Source organism: Mauremys reevesii, linkage group 2, assembly GCF_016161935.1.
Source record: "Mauremys reevesii isolate NIE-2019 linkage group 2, ASM1616193v1, whole genome shotgun sequence".
In the NCBI taxonomy this organism is placed as follows: domain Eukaryota; kingdom Metazoa; phylum Chordata; order Testudines; family Geoemydidae; genus Mauremys; species Mauremys reevesii.
The window spans coordinates 242475857-242483527 of NC_052624.1; the positions used below are offsets into that span (position 1 = coordinate 242475857).

Consider the following 7671-nt stretch of genomic DNA (forward strand, 5'->3'; position numbering starts at 1 on the left):
TTAAACATATACATTCCTAACTAAACTTAGAAAACTTAGTGCATGAATACCTGCCGTCCATGGGCAAAAATAGTTTGAGGAGTGTTTAATTAAAATGCCTTGCATAGTCTTGTTTCCTTTAATACTGCTTGTAAAAAAGCACAGCCATTACTATATTACATTAAGTATAGACTCTCAGACCTGTATCATCCTTTTTTTTTTAAAAAAGAAACATACCGCAATATGTAATAAAATTTTTTTACAAGCTTGTAGTTGAAAAGTAACAAATAGCACTACCAGATCTGTTCTAGATGCTTTTTGTTTTGCAATTAATTTTAGCCATTTTAATACTATGTTGCAACTTGCTTTCCTTGGGGCTGGGATCAGTGGAGGAATGGGAGAGACATCCACATTAATTAAACATATTTTTATCTTTTTACTAGTTGCTTTCCTATTAATTCCCATTGTCAGATGTCTTGACACAGTCCAGTGGCCAAAGACTCTTGACCTGCTTGATCAGCTCTTTCCAGATGCCCTTTGATTTCTGCATGTAAACTCTTTTACTCACACTGGCCTCTCAGTTCACCAGCAGGTCATGGGAAAACAAGGGTGCTAAATTAGTGTTCTTGCATTCATTAACTTATTATTCTGCTCTCCAGAGATTATTTCCTTGTTTGGCCTTTTTGGCTTGATACTGTACCTTGCTTCATCCTGGCCTTTGTATTCCAAGAGTCCTTTATAAAGAGGGTACTATATAATTTCAGAAGACAAATTCAAGCACCTTGGTAAGTCCTTCTTTACTTATTTTAAAATCTTAGTTGAAACAAAAGCACATTCAATTGAAATAAGATTTACACAGATTGCCAGCATGATTTTCACGTAATGAATAACTGTGTTATAAATTCTTGGGTGGACTAGAGAGATAATTTTCAGAAAATGTACTTGGAGTAAAGTGAGATCTATTGTTTTCATTTAACCAGCTGTCTTGTGCTAGTTAACAAAGTGTTTGGGAAATTAGCAGACAACCTCTCCTCTCCCTCCTTCTGCACAGTAAACACAGGTTTGTGCCCAGCTCTTCCATGCACTTTCCTGAAAACAGACTTCTTCCACCATCACATGTTGTGATCATTGCAGTGAACGAGAGATTACATTCATTTTGAAAATGTTAACTGGTCACCTGGGACACTATCTTTGAGTTCAACAGTGGCTGTGGATAAATGCATTAAAATAAATAAACTTCCATTGGTCTTGATAAACATGCCTTTCTAAGATATTGTAATAGGGCTTCTGACTTTTGCACTGTCTCTTCTGGTTCACTTGGGTTGTTTGGAGACACCCTGTTTCATAGAAGCCCCAGATCCTCTTTTTTGGTAGCTGCTGCTGGTTTTAATATTCCTACTAAAAATAGCAGCTGACAGCAACGCTAAATTGAACCCCTTATATCCATATCACTTTCCACTCCTAGTGAATCAGCTGCTTTCTTATTTAGACACAGAAGGAAATTAAAGGGTCACTGTTCAGTTGCTTAAGTTACAGCAGCCTTTCCCCTAAAGGAAGCAGCGTCAACTGGTAAGCTTCTACTTTCTCTTTTTAATACCACTCTTAAATTTGGAGTACAGTAGCTTCTCCCTTTATTTCATCCATAATGACATGCTTATGGTGGTAATGATAAACTGTGGGATTGAGTGTGTCTATAATATAAGAACCCACAAACATTTTGAGCACAGTAACCAAGCAGAACAACACTAGGTATTATTTTGCTGCATATTTTTAAGAACGTAAAAGTAAGAACAACAATCTGTGGAGCTGGTAAGTTCCTATTGAATAATTATGTATTCCCATCATAGAAGATAAAGTTTTGCTTCACAGCAAAGTGTTTTTGTTGCTGTTGCTTCTTCACAATGTATAATCTTGTTTTGTTCGCCTGGCCCGTTCTTGCACTGGAATGTGTTCAGTGGCATGATCATGCCATAAGTGCTCTATTTAGAATCTGCTGTAGCTCATGTTCAGTGTCAGTCTTCTGAAGTTTGAGCCACACAGCAGGATTTCCTAAGGTACAGCGGTGACTCTCGGCTCATCTGTTCTTTGCACATCCAACCAAGCATATTCATATAAATGTGTGTGCCTTAAAGATGCGTTGCTATTTTTTTCAATCATTATCTCTACTGTAAATATGCTGTTACTGTTCTGTTTGCTTTAAGAACACAATGTGATGGATTATAGCCTTTAAAAGAGCTTTTTAAACTTGCATTTGTTACTGATAATCACAGTGGAAATGTGAAAATAGATTTCATTCTTAAATGGCATTTGTTTTCTTTGACACCACTCACTTTATGTGTGAAACTGGAAAGCCCTTGTTTACCTTGATTCTACAGCCTAGTTCATGTACACTAGATTCAGTGATGATGACGTAGCAGAGGTCTCTGATCTGGGACTCTCTGATGGTGGGCAGCTGATCATCCCAATTAAGAGATTGTCCCCCAAAATGGCCTGAAATACAAGAATAAAACTGATGCATATTTGATGCATTTCATCTGTATTTCATCTTCATTAAGGTCTGACCTTCCAAGGTGCTCAGTGCTCTCAATTTTCACTGAAATCAATAGGAGCTGGGGGTTCTCAGCACCTCATAGGAAGTACTCAGCACCTTAATCTTTATTTAGTATTGTCTGCATTAAAGGCTGGGGATTTCAAAGGTGCCTAAGGAGTTAGGCAAGTAACTCCCATTGAACCAAACTTTCAAGGCCCTTTGAAAATTCCAGGCTGAATGACTATCACCTAGTAGAAAAGTTCACACCTTTTAAACCCCTGGCTGAGCATTGCCTATCACTTGGCACTTGTTGAATATGTCTCCATGATGCAAGTTATAATTTATTGTTATATAGGGTAAATCTACACTACAATGAGAGGTATGACTGCATCACATGTAGACATACCTGCGTGACCTTGGATTGAGCTAGCTCAGACAACATGGGTATGTCTACACTGGAGTTGGAGGTGTAATTTCCAGCTCAAGTACACATAGCTATACTAGCTGTGATCAAGCTAATACATTAAAAATAGCTGTGAGGACTGCTCCAAGTGTATATCTAGGGTTTCAGATGGGATTGCACTCAGGTTAGTCCATTCCACCACCCGTGCAGCTGAGGCTTGTGACAAAGTTCCTCCTCTATCTTGGTGGGTCCTGCGCTTATTGGCAGATTTGTGCACCTTAGTGATCTTCCCCTCTGGTGGAACCCACAGTCTGGGTCAACTCCTCCTGTGTCTGATCAGGAGTTGGGAGGTTTGGGGGGAACCTGGGCCCACCCTCTACTCCGGGTTGCAGCCCAGGGCCCTGTGGATCGCAGCTGTCTAGAGTGCCTCCTGTAACAGCTGCATGACAGCTACAACTCCCTGGGCTACTTCCCCATGGCCTCCTCCAAACACCTTCTTTATCCTCACCACAGGACCTTCCTCCTGGTGTTTGATAACGCTTGTACTCCTCAGTCCTCCAGCAGCACACCCTCTCCCTATCCCTCTCAGCTCCTTGCGCCTCTTGCTCCCAGCTCCTGACATGCACGCCACAAACTGAAGTGAGCTCCTTTTTAAACCCAGGTGCCCTGATTAGCCTGCCTTGATTGGCTGCAGGTGATCTAATCAGCCTGTCTGCCTTAATTGGTTCTAGCAGGTTCCTGATTACTCTAGTGCAGCCCCTGCTCTGGTCACACAGGGAACAGAAAACTATTCATCCGGTGACCAGTATATTTGCCCTCTACCAGACTCCTGTACCCCACTGGTCTGGGTCTGTCACAGGCTACATAGCTATTTTTAGATCTCTAGCTCAATCAAAGCTAGCATGAGTATTTCTCCTGGAGCTGGATTTACACCTCCTGGATTGCACTGTAGAGAGAGTCAGTAGGATGATAACCCTAGCGTTGGGGTGTCCAGCATTTAGAGATAAGGGGGAATCATTCACACCTGGTCAAAGATTAAAATTGGCCCACCTCAAACTGAAATGTCCTGGAACAAATTAGACCAGGCATGGCAAGAAGGGTAAAGACAGTGAAGGCATGCATATTTAGCCTTTAATACACCTAATATAAATAGAACATCCATAAAAGCTATAGTAAAAGAACATTAAGTTTGCAAAGTCAAGCATTCAAATGTTAGGAGATGCCTGTGCAACCTCAATTTGGTGCTCTTGTGCATGTATAATATGAGGCTTTTTTTAAACAACTAACAAAATCATCCAAAGCACAGGACTTGGTGGTGTTGGGGGACTTCAATTACCCAGACATCTGTTAGGAAAATAACACAGCAGGGCACAGATTATCCAACATGTTCTTGGAATGTATTGGAGACAATTTTTTATTTCAGAAGGTGGAGAAAGCTACTAGGAGAGATGCTGTTCTAGATTTGATTTTGACAAATAGGGAAGAACTGACTGAGAATTTGAAAGTGGAAGGCAATCCTGGGTGAAAGTGATCATGAAATGGTAGAGTTCATGATTCTAAGGAATGGTAGGAGGGAGAACAGCACAATAAAGGCAATGAATTTCAAGAAGGCAGACTTTAGCAAATTCAGGGAGTTGGTAGGTAAAATCCCATGGGAAGCAAGTCTAAGGGGAAAAACAACTGAAGACAGCTGGCAGTTTTTCAAAGGGACGTTATTAAGGGCACAAGAGCAAACTATCCCCATGTGTAGGAAAGATAGGAAGTATGGCAAGAGACCACCCTGGCTTAACCAGGAGATCTTCAATGATCTAAAACTCAAAAAGGAGTCCTACAAAAAGTGGAAACTCAATCAAATTACAAAGGTTGAATATAAACAAATATCACAAGTATATAGGGACAAAATTAGAAAAGCCAAGGCACAAAATTAGATCAAACTAGCTAGGGACATAAAAAGAAACAAGAAAACATTCTACAAACACATTAGAAGCAAGAGGAAGGCCAAGGACAGAGTAGGCCCATTACTCAAGATGGGGGGAAAGACAATAACAGAAAATGTGGAAATGGCAGAGGTGCTTAATGACTTATTTGTTTTGGTTTTCACCAAGAAGGTTGATGGCGAGTGGACATCTAACATAGTGAATGCCAGTGAAAATGAAGTAGGATCAGAGTCTAAGATAGGGAAAGAACAAGTCAAAAATTACTTAAACAAGTTAGATGTCTTCAAATCATCAGGGTCTGATGAAATGCATCCTAGAATACTCAAGAAGCTGACTGAGAAGATATCTGAGCCATTAGCGATTATCTTTGAAAAGTCATGGAAGACGGGAGACATTCCAGAAGACTGGAAAAAGGCAAATATAGTGCCCATCTATAAAAAGGGAAATAAGGACAGCCTGGGGAATTACAGACCAGATAGCTTAACTTCTGTACCTGGAATGATAATGGAGCAAATAATTAAGCAATCAATTTGCAAACACCTAGAAGATAATAAAGTGATAAATAACAGTTAGCATGGATTTGTCAAGAACAAATTGTGTCAAAGCAACCTGATAGCTTTTTCTGACAGGTTAGCAACCCTTATGGGTGGGGGGAAGCAGTAGATGATGGTATATCTTGACTTTAGTAAGGATTTTGATAATGTCTCGCATTACCTTCTCATAAACAAACTAGGGAAATACAATCTAGATGGAGCTACCATAAGGTGAGTGCATAACTGATTGGAAAATTGTTCCCAGAAAGTAGTTATCAGTGGATCACAGTCATGCTGGAAGGGCATAACGAGTGGGGTCCTGCAGGGATCGCTTCTGGGTCTGGTTCTGTTCAATATCTTCATCAATGATTTAGATAATGGCAGAGAGAGTACACTTATAAAGTTTGTGGACGATACCAAACTGGGAGGGTTGCAAGTGCTTTAGAGGATCGGATTAAAATTCAAAATGATCTGGACAAATTGGAGAAATGGTCTGAAGTCAATAGGATGAAATTCAATAAGGACAAATGCAAAGTACTCCACTTAGGAAGGAACAATCAGTTGCACACATACAAAATGGGAAATGACTACCTAGGAAGGAGTACTGTGGAAAGCGATCTGGGGGTCATAGTGGATCACAAGCTAAATATGAGTCAACAGTGTAAGGATGTTGCCAAAAAAGCAAACATCATTCTGGGATGTATTAGCAGGAGTATTGTAGGCAAGACACAAGAAGTAATTCTTCCGCTCTAGTCCTCACTGATTAGGCCTCAACTGGAGTATTGTGTCCAGTTCTGGGTGCTACGTTTCAGGAAAGATGTGGACAAATTGGAGAAAGTCCAGAGAAGAGCAACAAAAATGATTAAAGGTCTAGAAAACATGACCTATGAGGGAAGATTGAAAGAATTGGGTTTGTTTAGTCTGGAGAAGAGAAAACTGAGAGGGGGACATAACAGTTTTCAAATACATAAAAGGTTGTTACAAGGAGGAGGGAGAAAAATTGTTCTTCTTAACCTCTGAGCACAGGACAAGATGCAATTGGGCTTAAATGGCAGCAAGGGCGGTTTAGGTTGGACATTAGGAAAAACTTCCTGTGAGGGTGGTTAACCACCGGGATAAATTGCCTAGGGAGGTTGTGGAATCCCCATCATTGGGGATTTTTAAGAGCGGGTTGGACAAACACCTGTCAGGGGAGGTCTAGATAATACTTAGTCCTGCCTTGAGTGCAGGAGACTGGACTAGATGACCTCTCGAGGTCCCTTCCAGTTCTATGTTTCTATGATAGTCTTTAATTAAATGATCATGGATTATTTTGTTCACAGGACCTCTGCTTCATTCAGCTCACAAGGATAAACAGAGCTACTCATCCCAGAACTGGAGCAAGCTTAGCACAGATGAAGTTTTGTAGAATTTTGTTACCAAATGCTAAAAAGTCTTTACAAAGTGCAGTGTTTTGGAGGCTTATGACTGGACCATGTTTTCATGGGATTGGCAAAAGCCACATTTTTTGATACCATGGTAATGCCCCTGCAAAATTTCAAGCCCCACTCTTCTTCATAGAGGTGCTAAAGCATCTCAACAAAGCGGTTGTAAGATTTTATTTTAACGAGGGCCTAACAATGGTTTGTTTTGTTTCCTAATTTCATTCTGAGAAACAATTGTACTTTTTAGCTGAAACTATATATATAAAAAAATCAGAGTGAGTCAGGCACCTGAGATGGAAAATTTTAGCCCAAATGGTTGAAGTTTGACAAAATTATAAGCAACTGATGATAGGGTCTTATAACAGAAAGTGTTTAGGCATATTCAACATAGGCAGAGCTACCCTCTCCACCTATATGTGTCAAGTTACAAGTCAATAGACATTGACACAGTCTTGAGCAACACTTATGTACATAATTAAAACTTGGTGGTGGCACTTTCAAAAAAGCCAGGTGCTCTGCATGTTCTGATAGCAATCATAAGCTCTGGTCATTTTATCCTATTATGCTGTGCAAAACTCCTATTTGGAACTTGTTTTTGGTAATAGGTTATTAAGAGTTCACAGATTGGCCCAACAAAGTCAGTTCACTCTAACTTTTCCCTTTTTATTTCCAGTACTCAAATGGACAAACTTTAGGGATAGTAAATAGTTCATTGAAGTGGCACTGTGTTGCTGATGGAAGAGAGACAGAATCTGAAATTTCACAGTGTTGTAATTGTAGGAGTCCTACCAATAAGGTAGATTTTGTTTTTTAATCAAAATTAGCCTACCAATAAGGCCCTACCAACAAGTACTGATCATGATGG

At 40.0% G+C, this 7671-nt stretch overlaps 1 protein-coding gene across 1 annotated transcript in view; it reads left to right on the top strand.

The window, feature by feature from the left end:
- The first annotated feature begins 1483 nt into the window (after positions 1-1483).
- LOC120397892 (Y+L amino acid transporter 2-like) overlaps positions 1484-7671 on the top strand; it is a 33962-nt gene continuing 27774 nt past the window's right edge. The window contains exons 1-2 of the mRNA XM_039524542.1: positions 1484-1548; positions 7480-7602. The gene's annotated coding sequence lies outside the window, so the exon portion shown is untranslated. The remainder of the gene's footprint in view (positions 1549-7479; positions 7603-7671) is intronic.